The 18,317-nt window shown below is 38.8% G+C and overlaps 1 protein-coding gene across 7 annotated transcripts in view; it reads left to right on the top strand.

The window, feature by feature from the left end:
- The window catches only part of DLGAP1 (discs, large (Drosophila) homolog-associated protein 1), a 461,019-nt gene that overhangs the window by 179,890 nt on the left and 262,812 nt on the right, over nt 1-18,317 (top strand). The window lies entirely within an intron of this gene.

Here is an 18,317-nt window from a genome sequence, read left to right on the forward strand (position 1 = left end):
ACTTTCAGCAAGCAAGGTGTATCATCTGCATATCGCAGATTGTTAATGAGTCTTCCTTCAATCCTGATGCCATGTTTTTCTTCATAGAACCCAGCTTCTTGGATTATTTGCTCAGCATACAAGTTGAATAAGTATGGTGAAAGAATACAACCTTGTTGCACACCTTTCTTAATTTTAAACCATTCAGTTCGAACAACTGCTACTTGGTCCAAGTACAGATTCCTCATGAGCACAATTAAGTGTTCCGGACTACTCATACTTCGCAATATTGTCTATAACTTGTCATGATCCACACAATCGAAAGCCTTTGCATAGTCAATAAACCACAGGTATTCTCTGCTTTCAGCCAAGATCCATCGGACATCAGCAATGATATCTCTAGTTCCACGGCCTCTTCTGAATCTGGCTTGAACCTCTGGAAGTTCTATGTCAATGTATGATTGTAGTCATTTCTGTATTACCATAAGTAAAAGTTTACTTCCATGATCAGTCTACAGTTGCTATAAAATAATCAGACATTCTTTGCAGGAGAGTCATAATTCTTATTTATCCTAAAGAGCTTCACCATTTTAAACTTAAATCCTACAGAAAGGGAGAAGATGTTCTTTTAGCATTAAATATTTATCTTGACAATAAAAGAAGTCAGTGCCCACTTGACGATTTTGTAAAGAGCGGGGCAGTCTGTGAGCAGTCCTAAGTTCCCATGTCAGCTCCGCTACTAACTGGTCAGCTTCTCTGAACCTTTCTTTTCTGTAAATTAGCACCTTAGCGAGATGAACATTCTTTGTTGTTGTTTTTTTACTAAGTATCCAACGGTGAACATTTAGAATTTTTTGGAAATTTTGGAATCAATCCAAAGCTTTGGATTGGTACATTTTGTGCTGAATTTCCTGCAGCTGTGCCTTGTGTCTACAATAGATGCAGGACGGCCCATCCATTAGTTCAGGTGTCCCCTCAAGCCCGCTGCAGGGGACCGGCAGTCACCACCTGCTGGAAGGTCAGTGGTCTGCGACTCTCCAAGCTTGTCACCTTGGAAAAAGATATACTTTCTTTCTTCACCAAGACCCACCCGAAGTCTCCCTACCACCTCCATTGGCCACAAAAATGAAGCGGACAGAGCAAAAGTACCTTTTTCATCAAAGGAATGATGTTGTTTTAATTTCTGAGGACAGCCTGGTGGGTTTGAACTGCCAACCTTGTGGCTCAAATTGACCTATGGTCCAGAGCATTATCCTGCAGCGCCTCACTAAAAGGAATGATAAAGGCCAATTCATGAAGATCTGTGGAGAAGGAAGGAATCGGAGACTTAGTTCTCCAGCCTGTAAAAGGAAGACTTTATGTGCTATGTCACTCTTCTGTCTCCACTGCCCTTGTGCCTCGTTACCCATTATGGCAGACTCTATCCAAAAGCACTTAAAAAAGATCATGGGAAATTGTTTTATCTTTTAATTCAATGATTCCATTAACTTTTTAATATTCGTAGTATAATCTATTATATTGCTGCCATAATAGAGTACATTTTGACCAGGTTTTTATCCCTTTTTCTCTGTTAGTAAGTAATTGTTCGGTGCTCTTCCATAGAGGAGATAAACCATCCTCAATAGAGTGAATACTATCTTTCCATTCTCTCTCTCCCAATGTATAAGAAATTACTATAATCTACCATGGTGCAAAGGTAATAAAAGGGGATTGAAGTCATCTTTTCAACACCTAAGCACGTTTCTGGAAAAGCTTTTGACTGCCAACAGCGCTAATTGCTGCTGTATTCACACTTAATTGATTTAATGCGAGTCCATGTGGTCATTTTAAATACTATTTGATGCTCATGATAATGACTTAGTGGGACATGTTTCCATTCTGGTCACAGATGCTTTAAAATATGTTTTTGCTTTATATCGTGAGCAATTATACTTTCCATTCAGAATCTGTGAAGTTAATAGTTCTTCACATTTCCTGGAAAACCCTTTTTTTTTTCTTTTTGTTCAGATGAATGAGTGGTTATTTTCACTAAGCATAAGTTTCAATATTATTGCACTTCCTCAGCTAAAGCTGATGTAGAACATAGCCAATGAATGTAAATTCATTTGTTTATGGCCCATCAAAATTTTATTTTAAATACCTTTTCCAGTGCGCACCACCAGTCCTTTCATGCCTTGTTGCAGGCATCCCGTTGTTATAAAGAATTTTCGGTAGCCATTGCTCTGTTAGTTAAACAGGGGACAATATTCAGGAGAGAATTCTGGTCTTTAGGGTCTACCTGCTTTTCCCCCAAGGGCAGAGAAGAAGATGTGCAAACTCAGATGAGGAAATTTGTGCCGCCATCTCCCTCACTTCCTATCTTTCCTTCCTCTCCAGGGACAAGAGCACTGACCTATCAGACATGGACGATAGACTATAGGGTCCCATACACAGGGATGTCTAGCCAATTCCCTGAGTCCACACCCACTGCTCCTACACTTATGGAGCACATTCTGAGAGTGCACGCCTCACTGCCCCACACAGACACTGGTTCATCCAAGCAGGTAGTTCACAGCATTCCTATGATAATTTAAAGGAGCCCTACTGCCACAGTGGGGTGCAAGTTGGGCTTCTAAGTGCAAAATCAGCTGCTCTGGGAGGAAAGATGAGGCTGTCTGCTCCTGTAAAGATCTGCAGCTTTGGAAAACCTATACAGGATCACTATGAGTCCAAACCATGGCTCACCACCACCATGTTAACTTGGCTCTGCTTATTCTTAGACATTAACTAAAATTCCAGTGTCCAAGTTGACCTGTGTAGTGGGTGGGTCAAGTTACTCTGGGTTCCTTTTGGCATTCTAATCCATTCATTTTTTTAAGGGTGACATTTTTATTTTTTAATTAAATAGTTTAAAGTAATTGTAGATTCATATGTCATTGTAAGAAATAATACAGAGAACCATGAACGCTTTACCTAGTTTCTCCCCAATGGTAGCATCTTATCACCCAGGTTGTTGGCATTGAGATAGTCAAGATACACAAGGTTTCCATCACCATAAAGTCCCTTATGTTACCCTTTTAGAGCCTCCTACTTGTCTCCCACCCCTATCCCCTCCTTAACCCCTGGCACCACTAACCTAGCCTCCATTTCTGTATTTTTTCATGTACAGAATATTGCATACACAGAATCATACCTCTTAAGAGGCATGTGTCCCCTTAAAGATTTTTCATTCAGTATAATTCTCTGGAGATTCATCCAGGTTGCTGTTGAGTAGTCTTCCATGATATGGATGTGCCACAATCTAACCATTCACCTATTGAAGGATTTTGAGTTATTTCCAGTTTTAGGCTATTAGCAATAAAACTGCTACGAACACTCCTGTAAAGACTTTTAGGAGAACAAATAACATTTCTCTAATATAAATTCCCAAAGTGTAATTATTGGCTTATATAGTAGTTGTTTTTATAAGAAACTCAAATTGTTTTAGAGTTGCTTATATCATTTTTCCATTTTCACCAGCAATATGTGAGTGATACAGTCTCTCCAAGTCCTCATGAACGTTTGTTGCTGTCCCTATTTTTTTAGCCATTCAGCTTGAGATATTCCTGCTTCTTGGTTTGACAATTGTGACTTGAAAACTTGGATATCTTCATACTCCGTATGACATTCTGGATGCTAGTTAAACTTTTTGTTTTAGCTGGATTACTTTTTAACACTATTCCAGCAAGGGAACTAGGGTACCACCTGACTAATGGGAACTTGTGTTCAGGTTCTCAACTCAACCTCTGTTGTCACCTGAAGTGGGGGCTCCACATCACTGCTGGAGAAAGGTGGAAGTTCTGGCTCCCCACCTGGTCTCCACTGACACAATGTTGTGGTGGCCACATTACCACTGGGGGAGAGTGAAGTTCCAGACTCTCTACTGGACCTCTTCTAAAACCATTCCAGCAAGGAGCCAGAGGGATGGGCAGTCAGTGTTTGCTCCCTACATGATCTTTATGAAGAACACGACATGAGTAGGAGGGGTCTTTGTTGCCATCCAGTGGGTCCTTGTCACCCACCTCCCTACTTGGCCTTCTCATACACTACCTTGGTGGGAATTTGGAGGGTGGACCATTCCAACCTCCTGGGGTTGACATCTAGGCTCCCCACTCAGCCTTTGCTGGCGTGAGTGGAGCGGAGTCACTCTTTGTTCTAGGTGTTTGACTGGAGGAGCTTAGTCACTGAACTGCTGGGCCTGGTCACTTAAAAAGCTAGGCTGTCTTTTCTGGTCCTTTCACTAGTGAGGGCAGGCCTTGTTGGAGCTTTTATTGATTGTGCCTGTTGTAATTTCTGGATTCCCAACTTCTTTAGTTCTAAGTCTGAGATGGTGGTGTAATGGTGGTAGTGTGCCATGGAGTCGGTTCCAACTCATGGCGACCCTGTATAGGGTTCCAAGACTGTAAATCTTTACAGAAGCAGAAAGCCTCATCCTTCTCCCATGGAACAGCTGATAGTTTCACACTGCTGACCATGAGATTAACAGCCCGACTCGTAACCAGTGTGCTAGGCAAAAGGAAAATCCAACAACCTCACCACCAGGTCCCAAGAGCATTCTTTCCAACTTTCAGAGTTTTATTTTGAATTACACCTAATATCCAGGGTTTTTACCTGTGCTTAAAGGATTGTTGTTGTTAAGTGACGTCATGTCAGTTCAGATTCATAGTGACTCTGAATGGGGTTTCCAAAGCTGTAAATCTTTGGGGGAGTCAAAAGCCTCATCTTTCTACAGTGGAGTAGCTGATAGGCTTGAATTACTGGCCTTGTGGATCAAAGGCCAATGCTTATCCTATAGAGCCACCATGTTCCCACTTAAAGAGTTGTTATTAAATGTCACAGAGTCAGTTTTGATTCATAGCGAACCTGTATAGGGTTTCCAAGGAGTGATTCAAACCGATCTTTCAGTCCAGTGCTTATCATACAGAGCCACACCAGGACTAGGAAAATATATGAGAGGGCTTCAAAAAGCTCATGAAAAATTCCATTCTTTTTTAATTATATTTTTTCCCATGGAATTTTTAAGGCCTCCATCGTATGTTTACTCCATCTTTCTAAAAGCAGAAATCTCTCCTAGAATTATTTTTAACAATGAAAAATTTTCCTGATAAATCACCAAGAATATAATTGTATTTCTAATTTATAGTTTAAAATTTAAATAAAAATAAACTCACATTAGAATTGCATGAAATAGATATAAAATAGGAACTATTTGATTCCACCATGATAAAAGTGATACCTTTTAGGATAAAAATTGATTTGAATTTAAAGGGGCAGTGAGTGTCTCACTTTCTCACACACAAACACATACATACGCACACATACACACACACGTAAGTCCAGGGTCCTTGATTGATTCAAAGGACATTTAAAGAGTTATAGGATTTTTTTCTTGTTTTAATTTTTGGTTTGGGTTATTTAATTATTTATTTTCTAGATGCACTCACTCCTCACTTATGACATGGTTAGGTTCCGAAGACTAGGTTGTTACATGAAAATCCAGGCTGTTATGTGAAAATGAGGGATTACATTATGTCACAGAATGGAGGATGACTGTGTATCACATACCCAATGCATAGCTTTAGCTATCACAGCTAGCGGCACTCTCAGAAATATGTTAATACACAAAACAGATAGTAGAGCTTTACTACTGTTGTAAGTAAGAAATGTCATATAGCAACAAGGTAGTTGATATGTGAGATGTTGGTGATGGTTGTGTGCCATCGGGTTCTATTCCAACTCATAGCAACCCTGTATAGAGTTTCCAAGGCTGTAAATCTTTATGGGAGCAGAAAGCTTCATCCTTCTCCCATGGAGCAGCAGGTAGATTTGAACTGCTGACTGTCAGGACTACTGTTAGTAGCCCAACCCACTACACTACCAAGGCACCTTATAAGTGAAATATATGTGTATATTAATTACTTTTATAATAAAATTTTTCATTTAAAATTTTATATGTTTAATGTATCTTTTACTTGAAAAGTTAAGTTATATGAAAATTAGATCTCACAGTACTACTGATCTCCCCACTTAATTTTTTATGCTTTGTTGAGATCTAATTAAGTAATAATAAGCTGCTTACACTTACATGTACAATGTGATGAGTTTTGACATGTCGTCTCACTTTAGTTTTAAAGATTTAACAATGCATTTGACTAATTCAATTTGCATATTTATCCCATTACAATTAGAAGTAACAAACTTAGAAACCAATTGAATGTTTCTCTTAATACAGGAAGTGTAAAGTAATGAATAAAAATTCTGGCATGAAATGGTTTAAAAAATAATTAATGCTAACATTTATACGTTATTTTTATTCAGCTTCGTTTATTCTGACTTCTAGGCTATTTGTGAGTCCTGGTGTGATGCTGTGGGTTAATGCACTGGACTGCAAAGTCAGTTTGAACTGCAAGGTCAGTGGTTCAAACTCACCAGCCACTCCTTAGAAACCCTGTACAGGGTCGCTATGGGTCAGATCCGACTCGACGGCACTTAACAACAACAACAACAACAAAGTGAAGTTAGAATATGAAGCACTTAGTGAAAAATCAATCAAAATCCTTTTACAAATGCTTAAACTGTCCCAATTTGTCAGTGTCAACTTTCATCTATGTGAGTACACTCTGAAAACTGAAGGAAGTGTTCTGTATGCAGTTCAAAGTGTAAGTAGCATTTTGGCCACTCTTTTTGCCCTCTCCCAAGAATTCCTATTGTAGGCTCTTTACTATTGAATCATTTGGAATTGTCATCACATTATTAAGTCCTTTCGTATTGTCATCACAGCTTTCTTAGTGAGGAAATCATTTCTATTCTTACTGACTCATAAACTGACAGTTTGTCAACAGTTTTTTTTTGTCAATTTCTGACTCCTTTATAGAGTTATTTTTCTTTTTTAATCACAGGAATAGAATCTATTCTCAATCATACTCTACTGTATTCTGATTTTATGATTGTTTTGTAATTACTGTCGCTGCAAAATTATACTCGTATTTATTACTATACTTTCCAATAACTAATAAAACTACTTTCTTTTTCATCCTTACCAATAACAATGACTCCCTAAAATGTTAGTTATGGATAAGTCACCTCTGACTCGTGGGGGCCCATGTATGGCAGAATGAAATGCTATCTGGTCCTGCCCCAGCTTCTCCATCATTTGTGTGCTTGAGTCCACCGTTGAAGCCACTGTGTATTTTGAGTGCCTTCCAACCTAAGGAAAAAGGCCTGATGGTGCCGTAGGCTAAGTATTAAACTGCTAACCACAAGATCAGTGGTTCAAACCCACCAGGCTCTCTGCAGAAGAATGGTTTACAGGCTTAGAAACTCTAGCCAGCAACTCTTCTTGGTTACTATGAGTTGGTATCCACTCAATGGTAGTGGGTTAGGTTTGAGTTTGGTCCAGTCTAGGAGACTCACCTTCTAGCACTATGTTATACAATATTCTGTAGTCATCCATAGGGTTTTCACTGGCTAATTTTTAGAAGTAGAACCTTTTGTCTTATCTGTCTTAGTTTGGATGCTTCTCTGAATCCTGTCCACGATGGATTGTTGTTGTTGTTAGGTACCATCGAGTTGGTACTGACTCATAGCAACCTTACCCACCATGGCTAACCCTACTGATGTTTGAAATACAGGTGGCATAATTCCAGTATCATAGCAACATGCAAGACACCACAGTATAACAAACTGATGGATGGGTAGTGACTATTGTTGTTGTTAAGTACCATCAAGAGGGTTCCAACTCAAGTGACCCTGTATAGGGTTTCTGAGGAGCAGCTAGTGAATTTGAACAAATGACCTTGAGCTTAGCTGTCCAGTGTTTATCTTACAGTGCCACAACAGGACCATTGAAATACTGTTGTTTTTGTTGTTGTTGCATGCCATCAAGTCAGTTCCGACTAACAGTGACCCTATATAGGGTTTCTTAGAAGTGGTTGGTAAGTTGAACTACCAACCATGTGGTCTAGTGCGTACCCTATAGCACCACACCGACTTCTATACTATTGTTGTTGTTGTTGTTGTTGTTGTTGTTAAGTGTCATAGAGTTGGTTCCAACTCATAGCAACCCTGTAGAGGGTTTCCGAGGAGCAACTGGTGTGTTTGAACTTCTGACCTTGTGGTTCCTGGTCCAGTGCTGATCCACAGTACCACACCAGGAGCCCACTATACTATTTAGTGTCCTTATAATTTATCATAAATGATCAAAAGAGTGCCACCTCACGAAAGAAAAAGAAAGAGTGGCAATTTTGTTTTTACTATGTTGGTATTCAAATCTGTTGGTAGCCTAATTGCTAAGAAGCAAGGTAGGCAATGTTGGGTACTTTTGTTAAAGAGAGATTCCTGTACTACGTGGTAATGGGTTTATTTCCATGCTAAGATTACCTGTCAACTATATCAGATACCATAATGTTCCTAAGTAAGTGAAGGGAGATATTACATGCTTATTAATAGTAAAATGTCCCAATTCTATCAGGTAGGTATTATTTTTCTGAATAATAAGGAAGAGGGTAAAGTGGCCCCCCCAGTGCTGTGGAACCAACCCAGACCCGTAGTCAGTGCATCTCATTCCAGAGCACATTAAAGGTGCCCCACCCCAACAAATCACATTGCTCTCTGGGTTATTTTAATTGATGTAGCAATAAATTAAGTCCTAAGCAAACTAAAGTGAAGGTAATTGCAAGAGTAATTTTAAGGTACTTCTGAAATGTTTTTTGTTGGTGGTGGGTTTTTTTTTGTTTGTTTTTTTTTAAATGTAAAACTGGTAATCCCAGAGCAGAAGAAAGATAGGGAAGGAGTCCCACACAGCTTCAGTTATTGTTCCATTCTAGGTGGTGATTTGCCTAAATGTATGGACACCATGTACTCACACAGACCTTCTTTGTTAAAAAACAGGCCATAGCCCCCAAATTCCAGCATGGGGTTTTTTGGAAACAATTCTTTATGCACTGTGTTTTGTAGCCCCCAGCCAGCTAGCAATTACCAGTCTGTTCAGCAAATTTAATGACTAAGAAAGGTTATTTCCTTATTGCTCCCAAAGACAGAAACAAACTCCCCCAGGCCCAATTATATGTTGTGTATCAGGATGAAAGGCACCACCGCCCAGCTTTCTGTCACCTAGGAACAAGCCCATACAGTCCCTTCCTTAGCTCCTACCTCTGCTGCTGCCAACTTCTCCCAAGTCTGCCCTGCATGGTTTCTCCAGTCTTCGCCTTTCATGGAGCCCTGATTCTCCTCAGGCCTCAACAAGACCTTACTGGGCCTGTTTTCACAATGTCTAGACAAAATAAAGGAATTGATTTCTTTCAAATATTTAGCATATGAATTATTATTAAAATATGCTCTGTTTTATCAGGAAAGACTCACCTAAGCAGAATTGTTCAATCCCTTCTGAAATGATTTTTCACTTGGAAATTTTGGAATTATGCTTTATTTCATAGCAAGTGACCAGGCTGAATGATTGTTGTGTTGCTCATTTCCCCATCTCAGGCAGCAGATAATCATTTTTTCAAAACACTAGACTTTCACTGCTTTTGAATATATACCATTTACGAAACAGCCTCACCATTGCTGCTCTGATAACCACTTAGAATAGCATCATCGTTTGTATTGGCAATACCAGTGCTCTGGGTCAAGTAGCAAAACAGTCAGAGAAACACATCCCTCATCCAACTCTTAAGTGGTAAGAGGAAGTGAACTTTAGGTTATAAATGCTTCTACCTAGGCTCTCTTCTTCTAAAGAAGATCTAAAATGGTTTGGGATTTCTGGTATGGGCATTTATAAAGTGACCCAGTGTGAATCACTATAGCAGCACAAAACAGAGGGAAAATGTTTTTCTTGACATGGCAGAATATTTTTATATTTGACAACTACTTGAAGGATCCATGGCAAACATTTATATGACAATCACTTTTCTAATAATAAGATGTGTAAGAGGTTTACTTTTTTTTTTTTTTAAGAGGTTTACTTTTAATGTTATCTTTTCATTTGGTCCTTCCATCAGTTCAACTACAAAAAAATAACTGCTAGTATGGCGCCATAGGACAAGCCCTCGACTGCAGTGTCAGTTTGAACCTCAAGGTCAGCAGTTCAAATTCACCAGCCGCTCCTCAGAAATCCTATCAGGATTGCTCTAAGTCTGAACCAACTTGACGGCACTTACAAAGGTCAAAGTCTGCCATCAAGCCGATTCCAAGTCCCTGCAACTCTATACAGGGTTTCTGAGACTGTAAATCTTGACAGGAACAGCCTCTTCTTTCTCCCTCTGAGCAACTGATGGGTTTGAACCGCCTACCCTGTGGTTAGCAGCCCAACACCTAACCCACAGCACTACCAGACTCCTTTGAATCTCTTTAAGCCTTTTCTTAATTGCCTTAGAAGCTCAAGCTCACCAGCTGCTCCTTGAAAACCCTATACAGGGTTGCTATGGGTCGGAACCGACTCGATAGCACTTAACAACAACAACATATTTTTTTTCCTAATATCCTGGTATTTTTAAAAATTCATTTCTATGTCTAGAATTTAAGATTATAAAGTATATTCTTACATATCATCTTATAAATTTTTAAAATATTTTTTAACTAAATGGAATACATATATAGTTGTTGTTAAGTTCCATCAAGTTGATTTTGACTCATAGCTACCCTGCATAGAGTTATCAAGAAGTGACTGTTGGGTTGGAGCCACTGACCTGGGGTCCAAAATGACTTTGCAGTACAATGCTTATCCTACAATGCCACTCCACCTGAAATATACATGTATATATACATATATATGTATAATCCATTTTTTTCTCAAATTCACATACAACTGGTCTGTTGTTGTTAAGTGCCATCTAGTTGGTTCTGACTGATAGTGACCCTATATAGGGCTTCCAAAGAGCAGCTGGTGAGTTTGAACTGATGACCTTGCAGTTCAAACTGACCTTGGAGCCCAGCACATTAACCCACTGCGCCACACAAGGACAACTAGTCTAGCCCATTATAAGTAACTGAACTCTTCTACACTTAACTGCTTATTGTGGAGAAGTTTTAAGGAAATTGAAAACTGCATTGGTGAGGAAAAGGCCAGAAAAGTTGCATTGGCAGTCTTTTTTTATTTCCATCACAAAAATGCACCTGCTCATTCTTCAAGGGTAGCAAGGGCTGTCCTACAAGAACTACTTTGGGAAATCTTACCCCATCCACACAACAGCCCTATCTTCTCCTTTCAGAATTTTTTTGTTTCCAGGACTCAAATAACATTTCAAAGGACCACAATTTGAGTTTCTTGAGGACAACAAAACTGCCATTTTGATGTGATATAAATTGAAGAGTGCAGAAATATTTGGAAAAGTGTTAGAAAGATGGAAAAACTGCCTTCCGAAGTATATAGACCTAGATAGAGGAAATTTTTAAAAATAATAGCTTCACATTTTGATAGTTCTATTTAGTAAAGGTTGCAATGATTTTGTAGCAATACTTTTTGACTTATCCTTGTACATTCGTGGTTCTGTTTCTGGAGTCTTTATTTTGTCCCACTGACTGATCTATTCCTTCAACAACTCTACTGTGTTTTCATCACTGTATCTTGAAAATAAAGCTTGAGATAGGGCATTTCTCCCCTTCTTTCATGTTTTTTTGGGGCGGACGGTTGCTGTTCTTAACATTTTGCTTTTTAAATTTCTTACTGAATCAACAATGCTCTCTACCCCCACCTCTTAATTTTTCACCCCTCGCCAACTGGTTTTTTTGTTTGTTTGTTTGTTTTCATTGCTCCCAATTTTTTCCTCTTCTTGCTCAACACATTCATTCTTACCAGAAACCTCCATATTTCCTGAATTTATGGATGCTTTGATGTTTTTGTTTTCTCTTTTTGTGTTGTTATTGTACGCTGTCGTGTTGATTCTGACTCCTCAGGGCCCTATAGGACAAAGGTGAACTGCTGCCCAGGGTTTCCAAGGTTGTAATCCTTATGGAAGCAAATTGTCATCTCTCTGCCCCAAGAGTGACTGATGGACTTGAACCACTTTCAGTTAGCAGCCAAGTACTTAACCACTGGGCCACCAGGGCTGCTGCTCTTATCTCACTTGACCCCTGTTGGCATTTGAAATGGTAACCCAATCCCTCTTTAGAACTCTCTCCTTTCTTGATTTTTAAAGCACTTGCAAGTGTTTCTGCCCTGTATTTTCTACTGTTTCTCTTCATTTTCCTTGGCAAGTTAATTCTATTGGGTTATAATTTGTTTTATTTCTTAAATTTCAGTAATCCTCAAAACCCTATCCTTGACACTGGTCTATTCTTGATTAACCTTGCGGCTTCATATACCACTTAACCATGTATATGCTGATTGCAGGTAGCATCTCTAGGCCTAACTCATAAACACATTATAAGCATCCCACATGTGTGTCCCAGACCAGTTAATTTGTGGTGGTGGTGGTGGTGGTTATGTGCCGTGGAGTCGGTTCCTACTCACAGCGAACCTGTACAGGGTTTCCGAGGCTGTAAATCTTTACGTGAGCAGAAAGCCTCAGCTTTCTCCCGCGGAACAGCTGGTAGTTTCTAACTGCTGACCTTGCGGTTCGCAGCCCGATTCGTAACCACTACGCTACAAGAGTTAATTTGTAAGACACAGTAAAAAATGACAATGTGAGTTCTCTTGTTAAAAAAATTAAGAATTTCAGGATGGTGACGGCAGAATGGGGACCCTTCTAAGTATATACAGGACTCACAGTTAACGCTGCTGGTTACATACCTGAAGTTCAACTTTACCAGAATCAGACATCTTTCTTTCCATCAACCCCCACTTCAGTAAATTATTCATTAAACAATCAGTTACCTGAGCTAACCATCTAAGAATCAACCTAGATTCCATCCTCCGACACATTGTTGTTGTTGTTATGTGCCACGGAGTCGGTTCCAATTCACAGAGACCCTGTACAGGGTTTCCGAGGCTATAAATCTTTACCGGAGCAGAAAGCCTCATCTTTTTCTCGCGGAACAGCTGGTGGTTTCGAACTGCTGACCCTGAGGTTAGCAGCGCGATTCTTAACCACTATGCTACCAGAGCTCCATAGTCCACGTTTAATTACCACATTGTTGTTAGAATCTTTTCTTGTTTGCCTATATTACTGCAATATTCTCCTGACTACCTTTCTTTCTCTAAGGAGCTCTGGTAGCATAGTGGTTACAAAGCGGGCTGCAAACTGCAAGGTCAGCAGTTCAAAACTACCAGCTGTTCCTCAGGAGAAAGATAAGGCGTTCTGCTCCCGTAAAGAATTACAGCCTCGGAAACGCTGTGCAGGGTGGCTATGGGTCGGAACCGACTCCACGGCACACAGCCACCACCACCTTTCTTTCTCTAGTGATGTCCACTTTAGTCAGCCCTCTAAACTCCCTTCATAAACACATCTGATTATTTTGAAGTGCCATGTAACATTTTGTAACTGTTTTATTGAGATACAGTTAACATATTATATGATTAATCCATTTAAAGTATACCATTCTGTGGTTTTTAATATATTCACAGAGATGTGCAACTATCACAACCAATGTCAAAACATTTTTGTCACCCTAAAGAGGAACTTTTTGCCCTTTAGTTATTTTATCCTAGTCCACTATTCCTCTCTGACAACCCCCAGGCCTATTGGTCTACTCTGGGAATTTGATGCAAATGGAATCATAGAATATGTGATCTGTTGTAACTGGCATATTTCACTTAGCATGAAGTTTTCAAGATAACGCTGTTATAGCATGTATCAGTTCTTCATCCCTTTTTATGGTCAAATAATATTCCATTGTTTGGATATATATCCATTCATCGTTTGGTGGTGGTGGTTTGGATTGTTCCCACCCTTTGGCTATTATGAATAATGCTGCTCTGAAACTCATATAAGCATAAAAATTAATTTGCTATGCTTTTGTTGTTATTGATAAGTGCCATTGAGTCAACTCTAACTCAGTGTGACCCAATGTAAGATTTCCAAGAAACAGACGGTGGGTTTGAACTGCAACCTTGTGGTTAGCAGTACTTATCCTACGATGCTACACCAAGGACCTTATAGTCTGTTAAAAATTCTCTGAGATTTTTATTGTAATTGTATTACATTTATAAAATACTTTAGGGAAAACTAGGTTTTTATAATATTGAGTGTTTTCATCAAGAAAAATTACTTCCTTTGTGCTTGTTCATATTTGTTTAGGCCTTTATAACATAAAGGTTATAGTTTTCTTCTGAAATTTTTTATTCATTTTTAAACTTATAATTATTTTATATCATTTTGTCATGTTGAATGGGATATTTAAATTTAATTTTCTATTTGGTGGTGGCAATATATAGAAAATCTCTTCATTTATATGTCTTTACCTTTACTCGAGGATTTCGTTTGTTAGTTCTCATAAGCTTTCAGTTTATCTTTTATTTTCTAGATAACTAATTATATAACTGTAAATGTACAAAGTTTATCTTTCATTACAATATTTACCTTCCCTCTTCTTTTCTTTTCTGACTTTATTGTTGTAGACCTCAAAAATAATGATATATATGTTGCATATAAATCTTTTTCCTTAACAATTATTTTTGTTTGCAATTATTGTTACAACAAAAACAGGAGAAATCTGATCATGAAAGAAAAATAACTCTGAATTCCATTTAAAAACAAACTTTTTAAAAATTATTAGAGTGTAAATAAATTGTTTATAAATGTATGATTCCTGGGTACTGCAAATGATTTGCACTTAGTTAGAATTAACAGCACACAACCACAACACCAACCAAAGGACGATGGTTTGCATCCACCTAGCGTAGTGGTTACGAATCGGGCTGCGAACCTTAAGGTCAGCGGTTCAAAACTACCAGCCGCTCCGCGGGAGAAAGATGAGGCTTTCTACTCCCGTAAAGATTTACACCCTCGGAAACCCTGTACAGGGTCGCTATGGGTCGGAACCGACTCGATGGCACTTAACAACAACAAGCTGCACTATGGAGTCCTTGTGTGGTGTTGTGGATTAATGCGCTGTACTGCAAAGTCAGTTTGAACTTCAGGATCAATGATTCAAGCTCACCAGCTGCTCCTCAGAAACCCTAGACAGGGTCGCTATGGGTCGGAAGCGACTTGACAGCACTTAACAACAACAAAGTGCACTATGGAAAAAAAGGACTTGAAATCTTGCGGGAGTGCAGCTCTCTCAGGGTCGTGAGACTCAAGAGGAGACTTGGAATCGGCGAAAGTGAAAGTAATCGAGGAGTCTCCGCTTAGTTGGCGGATGGAACGCTCTCTGCCCCGGCTCAGCAAGTCTTTATTTATACTTAAAATTTCACAATGCATAATGATTTGATACCTTGATTTTTCCCTTGAATTATTACACATTTTTAATCATAACATTCTTTTACCCGGTGATTATAAAACCTTAACAAAAGTATTTCTGTGATGTCCCACCTGACCTTTCCAATATCCTGTTCATTTTCTAACCATTAAGCATTTTTCTTCTGACATCATCTCCTTTTCTACATAAGTGAAAGATTATTTTTCCATATTCCCACTAAAAGATCAAGTTAAACCTTACACAAATCATTTCCACCTCCCAGACCCCTGATTACATCCTCTTACTAATATAAGTTTCTATCAATCATCATTGCCTACACTACTTTATTGTTTCTACTAGCTAATTATCAATCTTCTATCCTGCATAAAGTACTACTGTTTTCTATAGTAAAAGCATTACTAACATCTATTTAACTATTTTGTTTTTCTAAAGTATTCATTAAATTGCTTAACCACAATGTTCCTATGTTTCTTTCTTTTGGGCCCATGAGGCATGTTAAAGGCCCAACCTGGTTAATTGCTGCTGGAAAGGTAGATTATTAAATTTTGACCACCTTTCATTTATGTTCACTATTCTCTGCCTAATTACGTAGGTTCCTGTATGTGGTAGTGGGGGGGTTGTGGGTTCTGGGCGGTAATTGACTTAGGTGAGGTCTATAGAGGTGGGTCAGCTTTTCTTTAGATTTTTATCTGCTTTTGTGATCTCATAAATGCAGCTGCTTTGTACTCAGGTTTTCTGTGAGAAGGAATAGGTCATTAATTTATTTACAATTCCCTTTGAATCTAATTCAGTGAAGCTGAAACAATTGTTGCAAGACTGGTTTTTCCTAAACTCTGCAAAACTCACAGTAGAAGCCATGAATATGGCAGTACAATGTATCCACACAAGTGGAATCAGAACCATCCTAGAAAGGAGAGATAGAGTGCTTTTCCAAAAAATCATCTGCTGTGCTGATGTTTTCTCCTTTTGCCGGGACTGTGTCAAATAGCAGCAGGGGATTGGCTCCCAGCAAAATCTACTTTCAGAAAGTTTACAGCCAAGAAAACCCTACGGAGTTAGTTTCCTTCTACTGTGGCATACTTGGGGCTGCCATGAGTTGGAATGAACTCAACAGCAATAGATTTGGATGTTGTTGTTTTGGGTTTTTTTTAACAGATGTATAGAAAGGCTGACAAAGGATATATAGCAAACAACAGCAAGTGCTTTTTTTGTGGTGGTTGTTGTTAGGTGCCTTTGAGTTGGTTGCAACTCAGCAACCCTATGCAAAACAGAATGAAACACTGCCCAGTCCTGTGCCAGCCTCACAATTGTTGTTATGTTTGAACCCCTTGTTGCTTCCATTCTGTCAATCCATCTTGGAGGTTTTCCTCTATTTTATTAATGTTCTACTTCACCAAGCATGACATCCATCTCCAGGGGCTGGTCTCTCCCAACAACAAGTCAAAAGAATGAGAGATGAAATCTACCCATCTTCACTTCTAAGAAGCATTTGGCTGTACTTCTTAACATATTTGTTTGTTCTTCTGGCAGTTCATGGTACTTGCCATATTTTCATCAACATCATAAATCAAATGCATCAATTCTTCTCTGCTCTTTTATTTATTGTCCAACTTTCACATGTATATGAGGCTACTGAAAATATGATGACTTGGGTCAGGTGCACCTTAGTCCTCAAGCTATCATCTTTGCTCTTGAAGCAGATATGCCTAATGCAATATGCTGTTTGATTTCTTGACTGCAGCTCCTTTGAATGTGGGTTGTCGATCCAAGCAAAATGAAGTCTTTGACTACTTCAATCTTTTCTCCATTTATTATGATGCTATTTGTTGTGAGGATTTTTGTTTTCTTTACGCTGACATGCAATCATAATGAAGGCTGTGGTCTTTGCTCTTCATCAGTAAGTATTTAAAGTCCTCTTTACTTCCAACAAGCAAGGTATGTCATCTGCATATCACAGGTTGTTAATGAATCTTCCTCCACATTCTTCTTTATGGAGCCCAACTTCTTGGATCATTGAATCAGCATACAGATTATAGTGGTGAAAGCATACAACCCTGGCACACACCTTTTCTGATTTGAAACCATTCAGTATCCCCTTATTCTCTTGGAATGACTGCCTTTGGGTCTGTTTCCTCATGAGTGCAATTAAGTGTTCTGGTACACCCATTCTTCACGTTGTTATCCATAGTTTGTTATGATCTACACATTCACATGTCTTTGCATAGTCAAGCTAGCACAAATAAACATCTTTCTGGCATTCTCTGCTTTTAGCTAAGATCCATCTGACTTCAGCAATGAAAATTCTCATTTCATGTCCTCTTCTGAATTTGGCTTGAATTTCTGGCAGGTCCTTGCCAATACAGTGTTGCAACAATTTTTTAATTATCTTCAGTAAAAATTTACTTGCATATGATATTAATGATGTTGTCTGACGATTTCCACATTCCATAGGGCCACCTTTCTTTAGAGTGACACAAATATGGGTCTCTTCCCATTGGTGATCCAGGTAGTTGTTTTCCAAATTTCTTGGCATAGACAAGTGAGCACCTCCAGCCCTGTGTCAGTTTCTCAAAACCTTTCAATTTGGATTCCATCAAATTCCTGGAGCCTTGCTTTTCACCTATGTCTTCAGTGCATCTTGGACTTCTTCCTTCAATACCATCAATTCTTGATCATTTGCTACTTATTGAAATAGTTGAATATGAACCAATACTTTTTGGTACAGTGACTCTGTGTATTCCTTCCATCTTCTTCTGACAGATGGGAATGCTTCCTTAGAGGTGTGGAATTATGGAATCAGGAACAGGGCTATGTAAACAACCCCCTTTGCCTATACTCTTTATAGATAGCTTGGTTTTTGACAGTGAGTATTTCCTACTTTCCTCATTTTAAATGCATTTTGGAAAATATTCAAATCGTAGAAAGTATATAAAGACTATTTATAAGGATTTAGAGATATGTACATGTTTAATGGCTGAATGTTAAGTTTTCTTCACTAAATTCAATTTCAAGTAAATTAGACA

Source organism: Chrysochloris asiatica, unplaced genomic scaffold (assembly GCF_000296735.1).
Source record: "Chrysochloris asiatica unplaced genomic scaffold, ChrAsi1.0 scaffold00103, whole genome shotgun sequence".
Lineage (NCBI taxonomy): Eukaryota > Metazoa > Chordata > Mammalia > Afrosoricida > Chrysochloridae > Chrysochloris > Chrysochloris asiatica.